General features: G+C 41.4%; 1 long non-coding RNA gene across 1 annotated transcript; it reads left to right on the forward strand.

Moving 5' to 3' along the window:
- The first annotated feature begins 245 nt into the window (after positions 1 to 245).
- Positions 246 to 9731, forward strand: LOC308581728. The gene is made up of 4 exons (XR_014005220.1): positions 246 to 301; positions 935 to 1029; positions 1784 to 1923; positions 9364 to 9731. It is a non-coding gene; the product is annotated as an uncharacterized lncRNA (long non-coding RNA).
- Positions 9732 to 23941: the final 14210 nt, after the last annotated feature.

A 23941-nucleotide genomic window follows, 5' to 3' on the forward strand; every position in this document is an offset into this window, starting at 1 on the left:
TGACAGGAGGCTATTGCTGAGGCTCTACTAAGGCTCCTGAATTTCACATGCTTTTTTTTAAAAAAGCAATGTAAGTAATCTCTCTCTCTCTCTCTCTCTCTCTCTCTCTCTCTCTCTGTGTGTGTGTGTGTGTGTGTGTGTGTAAAATTTGTACTATAGCATCAAATGGCAGAGAAGCCTTGTATCATTCCAAAAAGTACTCACAATTCTATAGGGAACTGAGGATTCTTAACACAGAACATTGACATTATCCTCTTTGTCAACATTCTCTGTTAAGAAATCCTCAGTTCCTCATAGATTTGTGAGTACCGCTTGGAACAATATATGGCTTCTCTGTCATTTGATGCTCCTGTACAGATTTTATACCCAAAGCATTTTGAGTGTCAATTATCCATTGCAATGTAATGTCAAGTTTTCAAATGAGTTTACCTTGGTGGCTGGCTAGAGAAAGATGCTTGAAATAATAGTTAGCACTGTAAGCATTTTTTCCCTGAGAGGAAATTTATGTGGCAAAATAAAATGAAATAGGTGTACAAAAAAGGAACAATTCAAATATAATGTCTCTGTAATGTCTTTTGGCAACACATGCAATACGTTCATATTTTAAACCTGATGTTTATGACTCATAAAGTGTAACGATGGTCCACTGAGCTCATATATATGGGAAGTGGATATAATCAACCAGCACATAGGAAATCAACTGTACAAAATCTGTAAAAAAAAACAAAAAAAAAACACCCAACTGCCTAGAGGATAACTAACCATTCTCCCTGAAAATTTATAACTTGTATACATTGTGATGTGGTATTACCAATTATACACCAATCCTCAAAGACACACCCTAACTTTAAGAAATTCAAATGATCGTTGATTAAGCTTCCATTAGGAACAGTGCTTGTTGGAAAGGGGCTTTTGTCACTGTTATTCTCCCCAGGGCTAATGAATGACCAAACTGAGACACATGCAGAGGTGATCAGGTGAAGAATAAGACATTTGCATCTAACCAGAGTCCTTTCTTCCAATGGTAAGGTGGGTGTCATTTGAAGTCTATCTCCAATTTTATTTCTACATCACCTAGAGAGCTTTTAAACAAATGATTTATAAATATTCTAAATAAATAATAAAAAGTAACCCACTTCGGATCTTAGGTAGTTTATTGTTCAGCAACAGTCTGCAACTAAAAGTGTAGGGCTCACAACACAAGTACAACACCCATGCAGAGAATTCAGGTTCTGGAAGAATATTTCATGTATACGCAATGTGTGCATAGTAAAATCAGACCATCCACTGAATCTTCCTATCACTGAAAATTAGTGTTCAGGTCGAAAGTGGAAAATGTACTGTCACCACCACTGTGGAGTAATAGTACACTGGTCTTTAAGAGTGGTTGATATGAGTGAGAAGTGGCTTCCTTAGCAAGGAAGAATAGAGAGAGATCCCTGCAGCACAGTAAATGTTGTCTTTAGAAGTTAACAATATTATTTTCTTAAACATTAGAAGCCTGGTTTATTAACAGAGAAAGCAGCATAAGTACCATTATCACCTCCTTTAAATTATGCACAGCATAATCTACTGTTAAAATGCTGCTGCCATCATTGTGTTTGATTTAATTCCATTATCAGTTGTGCAACCTCAAAGTATAATTATTAATAAATGTGATATGTTCCTGTTTTTTGTACAATATACCAGTGAACAGCTGGAAATGCCATTCCTTAGAAGAACTGACTCCTACTATTCTCTAATAATATTTATTTGTTCTTTTCTTACATTTGCCTGGATTTAGAATAAACTCTCCAGATATTTCCTGGTAGGGTTTCTCTTCCCTGCTGATGACCCTGCCCACCCACCTTTATGCAGAGAACCACCAGGAACCCAACTGAACATGCCTTCTGAAATTAAAAAAGGAGGAAGATCAATATCTAGGTATTGTCAGTAGCAGCTGTTCACTATTTATCACAAAGACTTTGACTGAATTTGTAGCATGTGTAACACAGAACTAATTAGAAATGTTCATTCTCTGTAAAATCCTGGTAATTAGTGACATGGGGGTTACTAATTTAATTGGCAGAATTGAATTTAGCAGAGAATTGGCAGATCTGGTTCTAGAGGTTTAATTACATGGAAAATGCAGGTATTTGTTTGATGAGTGGACTATGTTACTTTATTCTTAGACATTCCTATGATATGCAAAAATTACCCATAATTATTTAGTTATTTGCTCATTGGTTAAAATATTTCCTTATCATGTGTCCTGACAATAGGCTTCACCTCCAGGCTCTGCCATGCCTCTTTTTCATTTTTCTATGGCTGATAACCAGACATAGGCGCCGACTCCATGGGGCTTGAGGGGGCCCGAGCCCCCTCAAAAATTCGTTTGGGGGGGCTCCGCCCCCCAATAATCTCGGGTGCCCCTCCAGCAGAGCGCCACCGCCGCCCCTCCCCCAGCCCAAAATGCACAGGGTCGGGCTGCATGCCTCCTGCCCTCCCTCCCGAGCAAAAGCTCCACCCAATTTCCTTCGGAGCTGATTAATAGGCGCAGCTCGCTCTCCCCTATTCGCTCACGAGGAGGCGGCGCCACTTTATTTGCATATTCATGAGCTTATTTATTATTCATGAGCTGTCCCGGGCCCCCCCAATATTTTTTATAAGTCCGCGTCCCTGTAACCAGATGACTGATTCCTCCTCCAAGGAAAAAGGAAGACATGCTAACTGAATCACACATGAAACACCAAGGCTTAAGTGCCAGGAAAGTCCCTATTGCACATTCTGATGTCTGGAAGTTTGGCTTTGGCTTGGAATGAGACCCATGATGGGAATGTAGAAATTATGGGGTTTAACCTATTCAAAAGGAATCCAGGGATTTCCATCCAGTAGATCACGATCTACCAGTAGATCCCCAGCTGATCCTGGTAGATCATGGGATCCTTATTGTGTATAAAAAGTTACGGGAGGGGAAGCAAAAAAAACTCTGTGCAAGCCTACTCCCCAACAACTCTGGTCAATCCACTCACCCCATGCATGCTCGTCCTCCCTCCAATGACAATGGGTAGATCATTGCCGGTTTTGTAATACTGGGAGTAGATCACAGTCTCTTGGGAGTTGGACATGCCTAGACCAAACAGGAAGAGATGAGCAGCATCTCTGGAAATTGCTCCTGGTATCAAAATATTTCTGTGTGTCTAATGCTCAGCTTGGAAATTTCCTCAACTGATGGACAGCTGCTCTGAGTGACTTCTTGTGCTCCATTATCTGCAAAGCCCATGGCTTTCTAAATACAGAGGAACATTTTAGGGAAGTCCTCTAACAGGATTTGATCTGTTATGAAGTTTGGCTGTTTCTTTCCAGTGCTTAGAAATCGTTACAGAGCAAAATTTAATTATTACCTTTGCTGAGCATAATGATGATGGTTGCTGAGCATGACCTATATTCACTGGATTATTACCAGGACCACATTAGAAACCCCCAAGGACTGCAATGGTTTCCTATATGATTCAGGTAATGTTAGATGCAAGAAGTGTGGCACTCTTGTACACAGCACTCCCCAACACAGGGCAAAGGTCATCCCTGAACAAAGGGTTATCCATCCATTCATTGAAACATCCAAGAGTATTAAAAGAACTGGCAGATGTGATCTCAGAACCACTGGCAGTCATCTTTGAGAATTCCTGGAGAACAGGCGAAGTCCCGGCAGACTGGAGGAGGGCAAATGTTGTCCCTAAGGGAGCTGGACATGTTTAGCCTGGAGAAGAGGAGGTTAAGGGGTGATGTGATAGCCATGTTCAAATATATAAAAGGATGTCACATAGAGGAGGGAGAAAGGTTGTTTTCTGCTGCTCCAGAGAAGCGGACACGGAGCAATGGATCCAAACTACAAGAAAGAAGATTCCACCTAAACATTAGGAAGAACTTCCTGACAGTAAGAGCTGTTCGACAGTGGAATTTGCTGCCAAGGAGTGTGGTGGAGCCTCCTTCTTTGGAGGTCTTTAAGCAGAGGCTTGACAACCATATGTCAGGAGTGCTCTGATGGTGTTTCCTGCTTGGCAGGGGGTTGGATTCGATGGCCCTTGTGGTCTCTTCCAACTCTTTGATTCTATGATTCTATGAAACCCTACAAATTGTTGCGCCTCAGTTGTAGAAGCACTTTTCTGGACATCTCAAAGTTTCTTGCATTCACCTCTGAATTTTCTTGAACATTTGTGCAATGTCTGTGGGATATTTGTGACAAGAATAACAGATTGCACCTGAATATGGAGCATAGGTCATTCAATGGAGGACACCACAGAAGTAATATGTGATTCATGAGGCCAGTCAGGCTGTGCAACTAACACCAGTAAACAGTTTATGAATAAACCCCCAGCATAAAATGGTTCCATAGCAGAGCTTTAGAGGACACAATGAGCAAGTCAAGAGCTGCATGAAATGCGCTTCGTCTTCTAGGCATGGATGTAATTGAAGATCCAGTATCAATTTTGCTGAGTTATTTTTAATTGTTCTAATTTGCTGGAGCAAATTGGGTGTAGCATTGTTCTCAGCAGGAGATATACATCTGTGCAAATAAGTATGATAATATGCACTTTACAAAAAAAAAGAAAACAACTCACAATAAAAAATGGCAAAGCCACTTAGTGTAAATTAATTAGACTTCCTGCCCTTCTAAAATTAGGATGCGGATATTTTTGAATAGCTGGGATATGATTATTAAGCTATGGCTTCTGTCAAGGTCAAGAAAAAATGCTCCCAAATACTAGTTGGTCCTGAATAACGCAAAGTAGGCAAGGCATTTTGTCATTTAACAAAATGTATATGCAGAACAGAACAATAATGACTTTCCCCCTTTAGCTCACCTTTGACTCCCTTGTCATCTAAGGGTCCAACCAATTACTGCAACATTTCCTCTCTTGAATGCTTCCTTGATTTCTTTCTCCATCCCTCAGCATTTCGATCTGTGGGATAGCAGCCTCTTGGGGCCTTAAATTACTTGGGGCCTTAAATTAGCCATAAATTCCGCTTGGGGCCTGGTATCACCACCCACAATGATTCTGTGGAGGAGCTTGCTTGCTGGATTCAGTGCCACCCTCAATGTACAGAGTGATGCCACCTCCAGTATGTCCTACCCTGTCCTTTGGTCATTCCCAGAGAGAACCATGTTCCACTGGTTCCCTCCATTTGCTTGCACGAATGGGACTTCCTCTGCTCCCTGCTGGAGCCCCTGCACACAAACCTGAATCTACTTCAGGGAGTTAGAGAACCCCACAGAGCAGTTATGGGAGCATGGGAAAGGAAAGGAAAGGATAGAAAGGGGAAATCCTGTTGTATTTGTTGGTGCACCATTGGCTATCCCCCCTCTATTTCCGGCTTTACCCGTATAGCAAAATCTGCATGAATAAGTGTATGCCTTATTCTGCCTGGGGGAAAAGGGGGGGGGGAGGCCTAGCAGAGGCCAGCAACCTATATAAAGTAAGGAGCTCATAGCTTACAAGTTAATGAAGTAATCTTTTAGTGTTACAACATGTCTCTGCCTATGACAACTGCAAGAAAACAAATACGTAATATACAATTCAGCAACAGGGAAGATTTTATATCTTTGGACTATAAAATGTTAATAGGATTACAAAGGATCTGATTTGTGTAGTTAAGCTTCATTCTCATAGTTCTGAGAGCATTGTGAGATATACTGGTGGCAGTGACTTCTAATTATTGCCACAGCATGCACTGAATATCTCTAAATTATTTATGTAGTTTGCATAATTCTGCCTCTTTCTATAGACAGATATAGGAGCCAAGTCATCCCTCAGAGGTCTTCATTGCATTAATATATATGGTCAATATGCATTCGTGCCTACCCCTCACCTGATTAATTATGATCACAGAGGTTGCGTAGTCTCCTTTTTAATTTAAGCCTTGGTTGAAAACTTTATGGTGGTACTCAGAATTAAATTATTAGGCTGGGTGGAAATAAATATTTAAGTGTCATGCGGTTTTAATTGAAAGCTTGATCCCAGAACAGAAATGAATCCAGAGTAACAAGTCTTTCTGGGTCTGAGACGACACTGGTTATTTATGAAAACTAGGCTAGAATAAAATCCCCCTTTCCTTCAGGAATTGAAAGGGTGGATTGCAGACACAGTGAAAGGGCAGGGCTTTCTTTCTTTCTTTTTGGAACTAACCTCTTAGTGTAGACATTTTATTAAAGGGATAACCATTTGTGGATGAACTCCAGCCTAGCCTGCTGAACTGAAAGTCATTGTTCCAGTCTCAGCACACACCCACAACCCACATCATGTTGTGTGGCAGGTAAGGATGGGGGAGAAGATAGTTCAATCTTAATGCAACCCTACCCAAGTTGCACTTTTTGAAGCAATATGCTGTGACGCAGTTCTCCAACCAGCATACATTTAATCAAAGAACACAACCAAAGAATGTGTACTGAGTTGTGTATATCTAGCGAAACTCTGCATTCAAACGCATAGATGAGTGAAACTAACATTATGTCTGGGGGTAATTCCTTGTAAAAAATGTGCATATTAGCAGAAACGGGCACTAAAATGCTAATGGATTCATAGGAGGATTCACCCCCCAAAAAAACAACAACCCCAAGAACTGATGCAGAAATGTGGAAGACTGGACTTAAGCAGTGGCGTAGCGTGGGTTGTCAGCACCTGGGGCAAGGCAAGTAATTTGCGCCCCCTAACCCATGGATTTGCGCCCCCTAACCCATGGATTTGCGCCCCCTAACCCTAACCCCCAGATGTTGTGCCCGGTGCGGCCAGCCCCCCCTGCACCCCCCACGCTACGCCACTGGACTTAAGACAGGAAACCAACAGACACTGAGGGAGTGCTAAGCCCAAGTCACACCCCACCAAACCAAGTCAACTCTGGCTCCATTAGTCAGGCATGCCACCCAGGGTGTTCCAGGTCCTCCCTACTAGGCCAGTAACACCAAGGGCAGCCCCACATAGAGCACATTAGAGTTACTAGCCTTGGACTACAGTGGTCAGGCAGGAATGGCCCTAGACAAAGCTGGTAAAAGGCATTTCTTAGCCACAGAGGACACTTGGGCCTCTAGTGACAAAGATGTGTGCAGGACTAACTCCAAGCAATTATTCCTTCAGAAGGAGTGCAAACCCCATCCAGAACAGGTAACTTACCAATTTCCCGAACATGGGAAACTATTGTTGCTATCCTTTAAAGATGTCACCTAAGAAATAATGAAGGATGCTCTGGGCAGTATCTAGCTAGCTCATTCTGTCAGTACAAAGATTTCCACTTGCACAATGAATGTTCCCCCTCTCCCCCCCCCGTACACCCACTAAATCTGTTCTGGGTTTTTCTGAGCAGATTTAGGGAAGGTGCAGAGTGCCCATGGGGACAGGAAGAGGGGAGAAGTTCAACTGAGCAAGTGCACTGACAGAACAAGTTGGTTAGATGCCACCCCATATAAAGAAAAATAATTTATAAGCACAAGATGTCAGGATTGATGCATACATATAATCCAATATCACATTCTTTCAGGAGCAATGAATTATGTTTGTGTCCTTGGGCTAGCTGCAGAAAGAAATGTATATAAACATAAGTGGTCCAGTAATCCTATCATTTGAGAAGTCCCCCCACCCCACTACAAGATCTGACAAGTGAAAATTAAATGTTATCCTATAGCAAGCTTTGAAAGATTCTCACCATTAGGATACAGGGAAGAATGATGAAAGTGTTGCATTGCTAGGGACAATTTCCTGAACATGGATCAGTTTAGGAGTGGTTCTGCTTCACAAACCAATCTCTCACATTTTAAAGACATCAACACTGTCAATGCCTGTTAACGGACTCTTCCATTGTCCTTCGGGTTTTTAAATTCATGTTTGCTTGATAGTGTTAATGAACCACCTTTTATATTTTGTGTTTCACTCATATAAGCCAACAGGGGCTGAGCCAGGAGTCCTTTCTCTTTTTTTACCTCCTAAAGAAGGTGAGTTTCAGTGCATAACTGTTCATAACATTCATAACAACCAACCATTGTGTACATTCAGCAGGTCTCATGGATAACGTGCACATAATTCTTCCACAAAGAAGGAACTGTGCACAATTCCCAGTCAATACACAGAATCACCAACAGGTCTTGGGAAATGTGTGTATACCAACTAAACTTTGCACAATCTTCAGCCATATGCACAATCCCAATTTTGAACAATGGGAAATTGTATGAAAAATGCACATGTCGATGAAATATGTAACATCAGAATACCCCCATAGTTGCCTCAAAAGGTAAGAGAGAGTGAAATATACTCAGAGTCGAGAGTGGATTTCATGCTCTTTATTGAGCTCATAGTGGTGAGGAGGGAATGAAAGTCCCCTCAAAGTATCTGCTTTATATACATTATTTACACAATGGGCTGCACGTGATTGGCTAATTCCGGAATTTTCCTGTAGGCCAATCAGGTTGTGGATTCACTTCTATCTGGAGCTTGATTGGGTGGCTCCTGCCAACCAATCAGACTGCTGCATTGTTCTAGGACCAATCAGACTGCTGCATTCTGAATCCTATTGTTCTAGGACCAATCAGACTGCTGCATTTTGGATCCTATTGTTCTAGGACCAATCAGACTGCTGCAGTTTGGATCCTATTCAACTCAGTACATAACAGAGAGAAAAAGCTGTAGACCAACCATGAACATTTTACTGAAATTTCTCTTCCACCGCTTTAACAATTTTCTGATGCAGTTTATTTTCTCATTATTTGATGGAAAATGGTTAAAGAAACATGGGAGGAATTCTTGGCACAGCACTAAAAGGAACCGTTTTTGTACCTGACAAGACGATGGGCTTCAGCTTACTAAGCAGTTCTGAAGAAAGAGCATCAAAGCTAGAAAGCATACACACAGTGGCAAGTTTCTCTCCTTCGCGCAAAGTATTAATGCTTAGCTCTCCGCCTTGAAGCTAGATAACAATGCTTTATTTATTTCCTGGCACAGCAATTGCTCTTTGTTACTCAGTGGTCTCAGTGAATTAATGGAGACCAGAGGAGATAAAAAAAGAGAGACTAACATCCATTTCATGGTTGGCATTTCAGCCTCAGTTCTTTGTAATGATTTCCATTTATCAACAATCAGCTACTGATTGCAGCTGCCCACCTCTTCTTCCTACCTGAACCAAGGTATACCTGCAAGCCACAGTTTTCATTTTCCATTTGGTTCAGACCATCCCCACTCGATTACTGCTTTTGCTGATGTCAAAGCTGTGATGACAATCAGCAAAATGGAGAGAATCAATCTGAATTTGTATTTCACTTCTAACAGTGGGCGTTAAAGGAGTCCCGGGATTGCCACTTCAAGCAGAATTTAATAAGTATTCCATATTATTTATCCACAGTTTACAGGGTCTGAAATCCTGCAGGAAAGCTAGCATCCTCAGTGTCTCCTGATTCAATGAACTCACTGCATCGTTTCCTCCAGTTTCGCTCTTCAGTAGGTGTTTTGGACCACGGTTGCCGCAAGCAAAAGACAGAGATATGTTGTAAATTAAGGTAGCTAAATAATTAACCCCATTAAGGAGTCTCGGAGGGCAAGTTAATAAAGTGCTCACTGGGACCTGTGGACAATGAATTATATCTCCCACCACTGTGTCTACATGGGCTGGAGAACTAATTTTATGCCACTGTTACACCCCTGGGCTTAACTGTTAGTGATCTTGAAGCGGGGTGACATTGCTCTGATACAGAGCATAATAAATATGTTTTGCACAAGGGAAATTAAAAGAAACAAATTTCTGAAATACGTTTCCTTGAAGATGAATGTATTGTACTTGCCAGTTCCAAAGGTTTAAAAAATATACAGCATTTGAATGTGGAACAAAACCACTCTAAACCCATAACCATGTGCATTAAAAAGATACACTTGCAGAAGTGGATAAGAATCTGGTGAAAAACAACACCTGGACCATTGTTGTTGTTGTGTGGCATTTAACAGTGCATAAGAAGCTGGCATCTCCCCACTTACACACGTTCGACCTGTGCGTGACTGTGTAGTTGCACAGCACCGGGAAATAATGAAATAAACCACTTTAAACTGCAAAAGGGGCAAAAACAGCCTGAAAGCAGCAGGAAAACTGCAGAAATGGCCCCAAAAGAAAAAGCTAGCAATCCCAGGAGCTTTTGCAACTGCAATCCCAGGAGCCTTTGAGGCCTGTGGAGAGTTGGAGTTTGAGAAAGGGGATTTAGAGGGAGCGATTGTGGTGGAGTCTGGCCAATTTTTGTGGATTTTTGTCAGAGCTTGGAGGAGTTTTTGGAAGACCACCATTTTTGCCACCATTCATGCCACTCTGATAAGTGCTGCTGTTTTCCCCAAGGGTATTTTCAAGAGTTTCCCGAGCTTAAGAGGGTGTTGACAGGCTTTTTAGACAGTGTTCCCTACTATATGTGATTTCATGTATACACAGGGTAACCTGGAACGTAACCTAACCCCCATGCAAGTGGTGAGACACCTGTATATATTTTGACAGAGGGAAGCTGTGTCATAAAGACAGTAGGGGTCCTTCCTACTTCAGTCCTGAGACCCTTAGAAGGTGTCCTATGAGGGTCTGCAGTCCTAAGCCTGAATAAAAAGGTTGTCCACTCTTGCTGTATGCAGTATAAAAGAAAACACAGAAATTTATTCAGACTCACTTGCCTGGAACAAAAAAAGAAGAAGAATTGCTTGATTACTAAGCAATAAGAGTTGTGGCACATGTCCAATTCTTATGAAAATGATTAATGGGCATGTTAATATGGTTTCAAGCTGTTCAGCGAACACTTTCAACAAGAGACAAATGGACAGTATCAAGCTGTTAATGTAAGATGCCTGCTCTTTCAAGACATTAGCCCCTCGTTGGTTCATATGAACAGGGGGCTCTGCGAATCTTTTGTTAATCTGTTTTTATATATTTATTCCAGATTAATTAATCCTGATTATTAATAGGTTCAGTCACTAATAAGACTTGGATAACCATGTGTCCATACTATTAACTAATTCAATTTATATGCCATCTTTCTTTCAAAGAAATTATAGTACACATCCAAAGAGCCCATGGTGGTGTATAAGGTTCTACCTCTCTCCATTTTATCCTCACAACTCTGAGTTAGGTTGGGTTGAGGGGCAGGGAGTGACCAAGGTCATCCAAGGAGTTTCATGGCTGAGTGGGGATTATAACTTGAGTCTTCCAGGACCTGGTCCAACACTCTAACCACTACTGCACACTGGTTCTCCATAGATGAAAAGTTTCTGCTAGCAATCTCCCATCCAGGTGTGCTGCAGAGCAGATCTTAAGAACGGACGCCACAATTATGTGCCTGCAACCCATGCCTTAGAATTTTAAATCACATTGAAAAAGTGTGGCATCATTTTACCATCCTTTGTCATGGCAATGACGTGTGTCTGAACATGGGGGGGGGGATGCAATCCTGCAGCACTTCAAACTCAGTTGACCTTTGGCTCTAGCCCTTGTCTGCATGTGGCTTCCAACATTTGTGAGAGAATGTGACCCTTAACAGAATAAGAAAGCTCCCCTGCAGTCGAGGTTTAGTCAAACCTGATACCTTCTATGCTGTTAAAGCATTAACCATCTCTTCAGGATGTAGTTGGTGCTGTGGTCTAAACCACGGAGCCTCTTGGGCTTGCTGATGAGAAGGTCAGCGGTTTGAATCTGCATAACAGGGTGAGCTCCTATTGTTCTGTCCCAGCTCCTGCCAACCTAGCAGTTTGAAAGCACGCCCCAAAGTGCAAGTAGATAAATAGGTACCACTGCGGTGGGAAGGTAAATGGTGTTTCCGTGCTCTCTGGTTTCTGTCACGGTGTTCCATTGCACCAGAAGCATTTTAGTCATGCTGGCCACATGACCTAGAAAGCTGTCTGTGGACAAACAGCGGCTCCCTCAGCCTGAAAGCGAGATGAGCGCACAACCCCATAGTCACCTTTGACTGAACTTAACCGTACAGGGATCCTTTACCTTTACCTAGCCATCTCTTCCTAAGCTGCCAGTTGTTCATCAATCTGTTTTGGGGGGAAAACACATTTGGCTAAGTGCATTTTTATGTGCATATCACTGGTCTGTTTTGATCTTATCCGTGCGTCCACTTAAGAACCTTAATGGTATGAATGAAAGGTGGTTAAAAACATTTAAATAGATAATGGTCAGTCTTGGTAAATATTGCAGACACTCCTCGAAGCGCCGTCTAGGTAAAGTAAATACAGTATTGGCGGTCACAATGCTGAAGCACATGTAAGCTGAAGACTTGCTTTAACTGTGCCTTCTGTTACGCCTGGAAAAAAAATTGCTTTTTTCTTTTCTTTCATAAAGAACCAACCCAAGAAAACACTTATTTAGGCCAATGGAGGAAGTTGAGAAGACAAGGCAACTTCCCATTACTGGAACCTTTGAAAAGGGTTAGGTAAACATCTATTAGGGATGTGTTTTAAGCTTAATGAATTGTGGCTGCCTGCTTGAGGGAACAAGCCAAGTTTCCATTCCAGCCGCAGAGCTTTCTGCCTCTAGGTACCTGTGAACCCTGTAACTCAGGAACTGACATTCAGCTAGCATACACCAATTGAAAACTTGATTCTTTCTGTATAAAATATCTCATGCTGCTAGAACACATCCCATCCATTTTACATTTCAAAAAAGAAGAAGAGAGAAAGAAAGAAAAAGAGAAGAAATCTGTTCTTACCTCGCAGGCGTTATGCCTCCTGGATTCAGAGTGATTCGGAGACATCTGCTGGCAGTGGCTATTGGCCAATTCTAAATGCATCATGGAAACATTCTGCTGTATATAAACGGCAACCCCAATTAGTGCATGTAATATGACAACCTTTATGTTACTGCTGTTGAGAAGCATAATTCCAGCCAGGTGCACACAAGTAGGTCCTTATTAGTTCACAGATGATTTCTTATTTAGCTAGACATGTCCCCCCCCCCCCAAAAAAAATTGACCATTATTGCCAACGTGTCCATTTCTGGAGAGAAGTACTTGCAAGTTTCCACCTGGGAGTTAGGGAGGAGGGAGCATGGCTAATGGAAAGATCTTATAAAGTTTCTTTTGATGACAACCATGCCTGCCTCTCAGGGCTGCTGTGAGCCTCCTCCTCCAGTTTCATTCTCTTGTAAGGAGGTCCCTGCAGACGGCTTTCATGGAAAACTCATGACTATCCATGTGTTTGCCCGTCAGGCTCACACCTGTCTCATTATGCTAGGATGTTCTAAGCAATCTCATTACGATTTACCCAGCTGCCTCATATTCTAATACTGCCTTGAGAGGTTCCTACAAATCCTAACGATACAATTCAGAATACAGGAAAAATTTATCATGAGGTTTGCTGGGAAAGAATGTAATGATCAATGAACCAGACTTATCCCTGAGAAATACAATTATGGCTCTTCCCATATTTACATATTCATCAGCTCACTGAAGTGCTGAAATAAAAATGTAAGGGCACAATCCAATCAAACTGAAGCACATTGAGGTCTCATTGACATCAATGGGGGAGAGATAAGCACATGCATAATGGAAGAGAGTTCAGCACGTCTCCCATTTGAAATCCCATTTGAAATCGCTGAGACACTCATGTGCTTCATTTGAGCTGAATTGAGCCCTACATCTATTGCGACAAAGAGACTTGCCCCGCCGTTCTTGCCACCAGGCTGCTCAATCTTCTCCCTTGCTCCCAACAAAGATATGCTCTCAGAAACTAAGGGATCATTTCAGAAGGGGGGGAAAACCAGTGAAATCTGAAGAAGAAAAATCATTCATGGAATAAAAACAATTCTGCTTGCAGAAGAAAAGCATGTAGTGGAAAGGGGCAGGTGACTAGATACATGAGCAGTACTGAGGAACCATGATCTCCAAAAAGCATTGTGGCTACTGACTGTCAATCAGCTATCAGGCCTTGCTCAAGGTTTTGTTGTGAACATATAAAGCCCCAGACAACTTGGAACAAGTGACCTGAAATATTGCCTGCCCCTGTAATATCACTTTCATAACCTGGGCACATTTTACTTATGACATTGTACTCTACGGATGATCATACAGTTGTGACCCCAAAACGAACAGTTTTTTGCAAATGCTTTTAAATAATAAAAAAGATGAAGCAAATATTTTCCTAAGAAACTGGATAAGAGGGAGGTTGGGGTTAGAAGACGCCAGCTCCACGCAGACAAAGGATGCTCCCCATGCACCAGGAAGGCTGCATCAGGGGTGTATTCATGTATGTCATTGCCACAGACCTAGAGATAACTCATGGCCATAGCTAAGGCTGGAGGCCAAAGTGGTGGAAATGAGCCCACCCATGTCACTTAACAAAAGTTACTTTGTATCTAACTTCAAAGGGTGTGAGCTTTAAGTAATTTTGGTGATGATTATTTTTGGAAAATCAAAAAGTCTATCCAATTTGTTTTAATTAAAATTAAAAGAAAAGCCACTTTAACGTTTTTGCTCGACGGGAGTCTAATGAGGCATGTGGGTTCCTGTTGTTTGGGCACAGTTGGAAGAGTTCAGAGATAATTTACTTCATTAATATTCACAGAATGCAGATCATCAAAACCATGCTGCAATGGGAAAGAGCTGAAATATGCCAAAAGGAAAGTTTTATATTTGATATCAGTGCTAAGCAGACATTGCGGCAGGTGACAGGGGGCTGTCCAAGGGTTAACGGCCACACTTTATTCTGGCACATCTCTGCAGTACCATCTGAAAGCCATATCAAATTGGAAGAGTGACCGAGCCTGTCATCTTGTGCACGCAGGTGAGGCATCTGACCAAGAAGGTCGTATTCAACTTGTTCTGTGATGGGCTTGGGTTGAACAATCCTAAGAGCCAATGGCATGTTCACTGTTGTAGCTCAGGGCACAAAACACTTATCAGTTCCAGGCTCACAGCAACATCAGACCAAAGCACCCTAGTACCTTCTGCTAACAAGTTTTCTTAGAGTTGCCTTCTCTTCCTTCTGTCTCTCCATAACACTAAACTATGGCTCATGTGCTGCTCACTCCCTCTTGGTGAGTCTGTGAGATTGGAAGCATTCACTTCCTGATTTTCACTAACTTCAGTTTATTGTTATGTTTGAAAAGGTCATGTGGGCTATTAAGCCATATTTTGTTCCTTGCTTGTGTGTGTGTTTTTAAATAAATATGATTAATTCAACTAGTTTGTCCTTTGGGGATATGAGATCATATGAAGCCATCTTATACCAACTCATTGATCCATCTAGTTCAGTATTGTCAACACTGACTGACAACCATTCTCCAAGGTATCGCACAGCTTTTCTCCCCAGTCCTACCTGGAGATCAAACCTAGGATCTTTTGCAGGCAACACAGTGAGCTACAGTCCTTCCCTCATTATGTAAATGTGAACCACAGCTAGTAAAAAACAGGAAGTCTCCTCCTTAGAGCCACACTGGAGAGGGGAAGAGAGGTGAGCCCAAGCTTCTACATGTCTGAAGTAGGAGTTCCCAAACAGTAGACCATGGACTACCAGTGGTCTACAGCCTTCCTTCAGGCAGTCTGCAACAATGCAACATGTTTGTTGATTTTCTGATTGAAAACAGGATATAGCTCACCCACCACATTCCATATGTACATATTTAATTGTATCTTATTGCTTCTTTAATTTCTTATATTGCATTTTACTGTATTACAATTTGAATTCTATGGAATTCAAATCATAATACAATGAAATACAATATATAAGAAATAAAAGAAGTAGCACTACAATTCCTGCAACTGGATGGTCTTCCAGGACCATCAGCAATTTTCAAGTGGTCCAAGAGGGGAAAGTGTTTGCAAACCACTGGTCTAAAACAAGCCCCTCTCTCCTTTCTTTCATTTATCCAGATATAAACTGACGTTTGGCAGTTACAGTACTTTGCACTCAGATCGACACTGTATTATATATATATGGAGAGAGAGAGAGAGAGAGAGAGAGCTTTGAATGTTATGGACCAGGGACTCTCTTTTAACTTGAATTAATGAATGCTGGTTGATGGCAAGCAATGCAGATCACTTTGTCATTCAGATGATAAGCTTATACCACCTCCAGTTTCACAGCTTCCTCCCACCCTGAAGGTGGCATGAGCTTATCAACCCCATGGCCAAAGGGATCCGTGTGCCTTGCTTGTCCACTAACTTGCATCAATTAATTAACACAATCATACTAAAGCTAAAGTGATTCTCTAATAGGTCCAGAATGTTATAAAGCAATGGATATTTTTCTAATGTAGAATGAGCAGGAAAACAATGATGCATTCATCATAGACATATATTTCAGGAAATCACCTAGTGAAACTATTAATATCCCTATAAGATGTTTCAGATCAACCTCATGAAGTTGGGATTTCAGGAAGGCACATTATTAAGTAAACTTATTTAAAAATGAGTGCCCCTAGAAGCAAACCAGGCACCCTTCCACATGAATCTTAGTTGCTGGACTTGTCCATACATCTTGCAAGTCAACATAAAATTAATCAGGACAATTCAACCATTGACTGGTATCCATCTGTCTCAGGAGACAATGGAAGAGTGCACCTTCACGGGTAAAGTCAAACCATTGGAGAGTTACAGTGGCTGCTGTGGCTGTAGAGACTGAGATGGGCGAGATATGTTCTATTGCAGGTGGGACAGATGAAGGCATCCAGTTTTGCTGCCACAGGGGCATAATGGCATTTCTTCCGAAGCCAGCCCCCTGCAGAGCATGGCCTTGCGGATCTTTCCATCTTCCATTCTGTGGACATTACCAAGCCAACATAGATGTTGATAAGACAGAAGTGCGAACATGCTGAGAAGATGGACTTGGGAGAGCACATAGTTATTTGAGACTCTGTCCTGCCGTGTGATGCCCAAAATCCAACCAACCCACTCTTATTTCACATTTCTTTGGTGTTTTTTGTACAAGCTAAATTAGTTTTCCCAAGAAGAAACAATACTCTAAGGGCTGAGTGACATACAGTCTTTCAAAATGTTTCTTGATTACTCTGTCTTTCGAGATGAAGTTGATGCCACTATCAATCAAACACCTCTTTGCTTCAGCTCATTAATATTTTTACTGTGTATTTGGGGATTTTATTAGGAAGCGTCTGCCTGTCTTGACAAACAGCTTGTGACAGATGAAGACATATGGCAATTAAAACAAAAGACCCACTCTGATATATATAGATAAGGATCACCTAACCTGTGTCACATACAGGCTCCTCAAGGTTGACCCCTTGCCCCAGCTTACCAGTGGCTTCCAAGAGCCTCCAGATTTTCAAAAAGACTGCTCAAATATAATAAACAACCAACCAACCATGAATATTTAAAGATGCTAAGAAAAAACATGTGCACCATTTCCATTGTTACCTGTGAATGGTTGATCTATTGCTCACAAGAAAGCGAGAAAGAAACAATATAGGGGGGAAATGAACCTGAATCCCCAAAATGATTTTACTACTAACTTAATCTCTTCGAGTGTCAAACAAATGAAGCAAGCGCAGGAAACCAGAAGAAGAATTTCTGGCTACATTAATTACCTTATTTATCTGTGGAAATCCAGTTTTATAAAGTCCCCTAGTTTTGGTCATGTGGAAATACAGTGGTACCTCAGGTTACATATGCTTCAGGTTACAGACTCCGCTAACCCAGAAATATTACCTCAGGTTAAGAACTTTGCTTCAGGATGAGAACAGAAATTGTGCTCCGGCGGCGCAGCAGCAGCAGGAGGCCCCAATAGCTAAAGTGGTGCTTCAGGTTAAGAACAGTTTCAGGTTAAGAATGGACCTCCAGAAGGAATTAAGTTCTTAACCCGAGGTACCACTGTACATTAGCATTCTTAGGTGACCACAACTTTCCGTACATTAGTAATGTAGCTTTTTCCTGCCACAGCTTCATTTTTTTCAGCACCAAGGTCAGCAACATTATAAATTACGGTAAGTATGGGCTATGGGGTGTTTCTTTTCCACTGAATTGTTAAGACAGAGTTCCATCTGCTAACAGCTTTGTGCTACTGCAGCAAACCTTTCCTACCTGTAACCACTGAGATTCACTAGATCTGATTACTATTATACACTGATAAGAATGATTTTTGATTGTAAGCACTTGTTGCTCCTCAGTTTAAAAAGGAACTTGTGAAAATGTAGCAGATACAACTGAACAAATGTTCTTGCTGTTGCAGTTGTTGCTGTGGCAGATCTCTAGATAGTTCAAGCACTCTGTAGCTGACATCCCTGCCTCCCTGCAACCTTTCAAATGAAAAACATTTCCTGAGGTTATTGCGATGGTGCAGTTTATTCAATGAAAGACAAGAAATCTTCCAGATGCTTCAATGGAAGGAAGCATAGAGCACAGAAGCAGTACACTATTTGGAAAGTTTTTATTATTATTAAGTGGCTTTTAAATGTAAACAAACAAACAAACTTTGGGAAACCAAATCCTGTTAACATCTAGACTGAGTCACTATTCTATTACTCCCTCCACCGCATTCCTTTCCACTTTCTTCAGCGATGCTTTCAGGTTGAGTACAGAGTCTTCTTTTTGTTTTGCTAAGGGAAGGGAAAAAAAAGATGTGCCCCTTCCAGTATTTTCACTCCTAATCATCATTATCCAAGGCTGCTTGCCTTAAGTACTGCTAGACTCAATTTCCCACTCACAGAAGATGCTTGTTAGTGAACCTCTTAGTATGACTGGAGCATTTCGAAGCCTGGTTTTTGTAATCAGGAAATCTGGAATAGTCTGACAACCGCAAAGCCCTTGAACCCATCTCAAACTGAGCAGCTATCAGGATGCTTTGTAACCTACCTGTCCCAGTTTTAGCTCATTGTAAAAGGAAGGTTCTTGCTTGTGCTCAGTGAGTGTGGTTCAGCCCCTCAGAAACTGTGGCAGGTCCAAGGACAGGCAAGCATCTGCACACATGGATCTGATAACAAGCACTTCCATGAACACGATCTGTTGCATGGTTCACTGATGTTATAGATTTTCTTGTGAATAATAAAGAGAGAACATTAATGCAAGGCTGGCCACAGAGATCAATTTGGGCAGCTTCACAAATGAAGTTTTCTTGTTTTTGCTTCTGCTGCTGATTGTGTAGTTCAGTAACACGGTCCAGGAGAACCTAGCAACTGCTACTACTTCTAATAATAAAATAAAAATAAAATTGTATTTATATCCTGCCCTCCCCAGCCAAAGCCGTTCAGTGCTCTGGTAGTCACCTGTGTTAGTAAAGGTAAAGGGACCCCTGACCATTAAGTCCAGTCGTGACCGACTCTGGTGTTGCGGTGCTCATCTCGCTTTATTGGCCGAAGGAGCTGGCGTACAGCTTCCGGGTCATGTGGCCAGCATGACTAAGCCGCTTCTAGCAAACCAGAGCAGCGCACAGAAATGCCATTTACCTTCCCGCCGGAGCGGTACCTATTTATCTACTTGCACTTTGACGTGCTTTCGAACTGCTAGGTTGGCAGGAGCAGGGACCGAGCAACGGGAGCTCACCCCGTTGCGGGAATTCGAACCACCAACCTTCTGATCGGCAAGTCCTAGGCTCTGTGGTTTAACCCACAGCGCCTCCCGTGTCCCTAACCTGTGTTGGCTGCCCCTAAATCCAGAATAGCCTAGCTCCCTAGCCAAGGAGAAAACTGCCCTGTACCCCAGTAAGAACTGCCTGCAGTTTCATTCTACAACGATCCAGCTTGGTTCTGTATGTGATGCTCAGAAACTGGATGTGACCCCACCCCCCCTTGCACAGGCCTCTCTATCTGTCCTTCAGGACTGTCCCCATGGCAACCCATTCTCCATAGCCACACCCACAATGGCCCTCTTTGGGTGATTTTCCTTGGCTAGATTTTGCCCCTGAATTCTATAATGCTTCTGGTTTGCCTGGAAGGGGAATTATTATCATTTATTATTATTACTAATTTAATTTCTATACAGCCCTATACTCAAAGGTCTCAGGGCAGTTCACATAAACTATCAAATACATAAAATCAAAACGAAAACAACAACCCAATAAGCCCCCCCCAAAAAGAGCCAGCCTCTTAAAAAGGGTATAGGATATAGGTGAAGTCAGGGAAAGGCCTGGTTAAAAAGGAATATTTTTGCCTGCCGCCTAAAGGTGTGTAGTGAAGGCACCAGGCGAACTTCCCTGGGGAGAGCATTCCACAAACAGGGAGTCACTGCAGAAAAGGCCCAGTCTCATGTTGCCACCCTCCTGACCTCTCGAGGAGGAGGCACACACAGAATAGTGAGGGATATATGAACGTATGAACACTCATTTACTCCACCCATTTTTGCTTCACTCACTTTCCCCCAGCTGTCACTGTCCTGTAACCCGCAGTAAAGTAATCTAGGAGGGACTGAATACTTAGGAATAAGTACATTGGAAACTCGAATAGGCTTCTATGGGCTTCTTTTTTTACAATGCCATCATTTCAGTGCATTCAACGTTATAGAATAAGGAACTCTAAAGAATAGCATGTCCTCCCTCCCCTCAATTTTAATAGTGTCAATGTTTCCTTCCCTGTTTATTTGATTACTTTCAACAAGCATTCCTGGCAGAATTAGCTAGGGAGGGATAGATGTGGAGTCCCCCCCCCTAAAATTTCTCTCATAGGATTAGCTGAGAACATTGTTTTAATTAACACTCTACCCTGAGAAAGAATGCACACATAAAAAGGTCTCGAGGTGAGGGGAAACAAGTGAGAACATAAATTCACATTGGTACAATTTAGGGATGTACACATTAAAAAAGGCAACACCCAGAACCCAACTTGCTGGCTTGTTTATGGGATTTTCTATCCTTTCAGAAGGATCAGTACTAGGCAGGAGTTATAATTCTAGATGATGATGATGATGATGATGATGATGATGATGATGATGATCATCACTACTATTACTACTACTCCTCAATTTGCACTGAATGCAAGTGGTAAGACCTCTGTTCTAAATTGATTCCAGCCAGAATACAGCTGATTTGTAAATGGAAGCTAGAGGGCATTGCATGCAAATTTCGTCTATGGGTGGATTTCTCACCCCTCCTTGAACTATTTAACCCCATCCCCTTCAGAAAACTGTAAGTTCTCCTTTGGGGGAATCTTAAATTAGAAATCCTGTTCCTTGTTTAAGTTGTCAGGAAGTGTCAGCTCTTATTTACAGTACATCTGAAATAGAGATATATTAATTTAGGCAGTAAATATAATTGAGCAATGAATTGGCTATCCATGTGACAAAACATTTCAATATGTATGCTTTGGGCATAACGAAAACAAATTTATATTTATTGTTTCGTTAAACATTTGTAAACTACCTGATCTCAGTATAACATTTTAAATTTTCAATAAAGCATTTGCATATTCTTCAACATTTTTGCACAGAACATATCATATGTTCCCAATTTATTTATTTGCATGATGCTGTGTAAACAATAATAATAACAATAATATAATAATAATCAGTAATGGTTTCGTTTTTTAAAAGATTTTTATAAATTGCTTTCAGATGACCCATTGAGATAGCTCGATATCACTATTACTTTTAATAGTCCATAACTTAAAATCCAGTCTTATAATTTTTTCCTGCAATATAATAGTGAAAATAATGAAATGCAAGGCTAAATGATAAAGGTTGAAAATCATTGGACATGGTTGATGGAAGTCCTAGGCTTATAGCCAAAATGTTGTATAAGATGAGAGGAGATGTTATGTTTTGTTTGGAATATATATATATATATCTAATAAAAATATACTTTTAAAAAATGAAATAGCTCGATATCGTACAACCCTTCAGTTCTGAATGAGAAGTGAAACTTCTACATATATATTCTACTGCTGTATGTTTATTACTGAACATAAATTTTAAGAAATATATTAAATATTTGAAGTTGAAACTCATGGAACTTTGGAGTGTCAGGCATAGCCCTACTGGCTTTAGCCCAAACGTAGCAGAGTTTTCCTGCACAGCGAAGAAGCTAGTTGCGGCAGTAATGACTAGTCAGCTAGACTCAGAATAACTATTTACAGGATTTATTAAAAAGGGAAAAATAAAAACCAGCAGAGTTTCTGCATACAAATAAAAGCAAAATAAACCCTCTCTTTCTTTCTTTCTCTCTCTCTCTCATAACCATACACAGCACTTCTAACTCCTAACACACCTCACCACCAAACTGAACTAGCAATCCCTTGATAACAGAGTTGAGTGCTGGTCGTTAACCAATCAGAGTGAGTAGTTTCTAGGTCAAGCAGACCTGGGCTTTCTGCCAAGAGTAAATTGACACCAGCTTGAGTTAATTGGTGAAGCTAGAATCTGCAAGTTTCCCACGAGAACCAATTAATAGAAACTGAACACCCCCTCACAGATTCTGCTGAACAATTAACACCAAATACACCTATGTAGGAGATTATTTTTCCAGCAAACCTAAACCCTTGCACATACGCTTGTTCTTTATCTTTGCCAATGGTTTAGTTAACACATCTGCTACATTTTCTTCACTTGACACATAAGTACAGGTGATTACATTGTCTCGTACACAGCAACGTACATTTTGGTATTTTACAGAGATATGTTTTGAACGCGATTTGAAACCCTCTGTTTTACTTAAGGTTATACAAGCTTGATTATCAATGTAAACTTGTACTGGTTCTCCACAATTTACATTTAAATCTGCCAACAAATGCTTGAAATAAATCACCTCGTTGCACAATTCACTCAATGCGGCATACTCTGATTCCGTTGATGACACACTTACAACGTCTTGCTTGCGTGACCGCCAGCTGATTAAAGCTCCACCGACCCTTATGACTAGTCCTGTGACAGATTTTCTATCTGGCAAATTTCCCCAGTCACTATCGCAGTAGCAACTCAACATTTCATCCTCTGAAGAATTTAATTGTAACATATAGCCAATTGTCTGTTTGAGATACCTCAGAACTTGTTTTACCCCTTTCCAGGCATTTAGTGTGGGTTTTGAGACCAATCTACTTAATATGCCTACTGCATAGCTAATATCAGGTCTGGACCACTGTGCTAGATACAATAAACTTCCAATTACAGAGTGATATACATCAGGATGTTCAAATTCAGGACTCTCATCTGTATGAAGTGTTTTTATGAAACCTGGATCCATAGGCACCGCTGCCCCTTTGCAATCCTGCATCCTGTATGTAGTCAGTAGTTGTTTAACTTTGTTCTGCTGACTAATTAGACAGCTGCCATCTTGGGCCCAGCACACTTCCAACCCTAGATATGTCCTAACCGGGCCTAAGTCTTTCACTTTGAACTTACTGGACAATTGCTTGGCAAACCTTTTAGTTTGTTTATCTGTTTTGCAGGCATACAATACATCATCTACATAAATCAGACAAAACTCTTGATCACTGCCTGTACCACGTACATAAACACAATTGTCAGCTGTACTCTGCTTGAAACCAAATGACACTAAGGCCTCATGGAAACATTTGTTCCAAGATCTTGCAGCCTGTTTAAGACCATATAGAGCTCTGTTTAATTTCAACACTCTATTGGAACCTGTCTCATAACCAGGCGGTTCGGCTAGATACAGGTCTTCTGATATTGATGCATGTAAATATGCAGTCTGAATGTCAAAATGGTTTAACAGGAGTTTTCTCTTTGCTCCAAGCGTTAAAATCAGCCTTACACTGTCCCCCTTAGCAGTAGGGGAAAAAGTCTCGTCATAATCTTTTCCAGGCCTCTGAGAGTATCCTTGAGCAACTAAACGAGCTTTGTATTTGTACTCTCCTGTCACCAGAGGTTTAAGTTTGTACACCCACCTGCAGCCTACAATCTTTGCCCCCTCAGGCGCTGCTACTGGTGTAAAAACCTTGTGCTCATTCAGAGAGGACATCTCTTCCTCCATTGCCTGTTTCCAGCGCTCTGCCTCCTCTTTTGGTAACTTTAACACTTCCTGAAAACTCTTGGGCTCTGCACTTACACTAAACACATTTGCAGTAT

This window comes from Podarcis bocagei (genome assembly GCF_964188305.1).
Source record: "Podarcis bocagei genome assembly, chromosome: 2".
Lineage (NCBI taxonomy): Eukaryota > Metazoa > Chordata > Lepidosauria > Squamata > Lacertidae > Podarcis > Podarcis bocagei.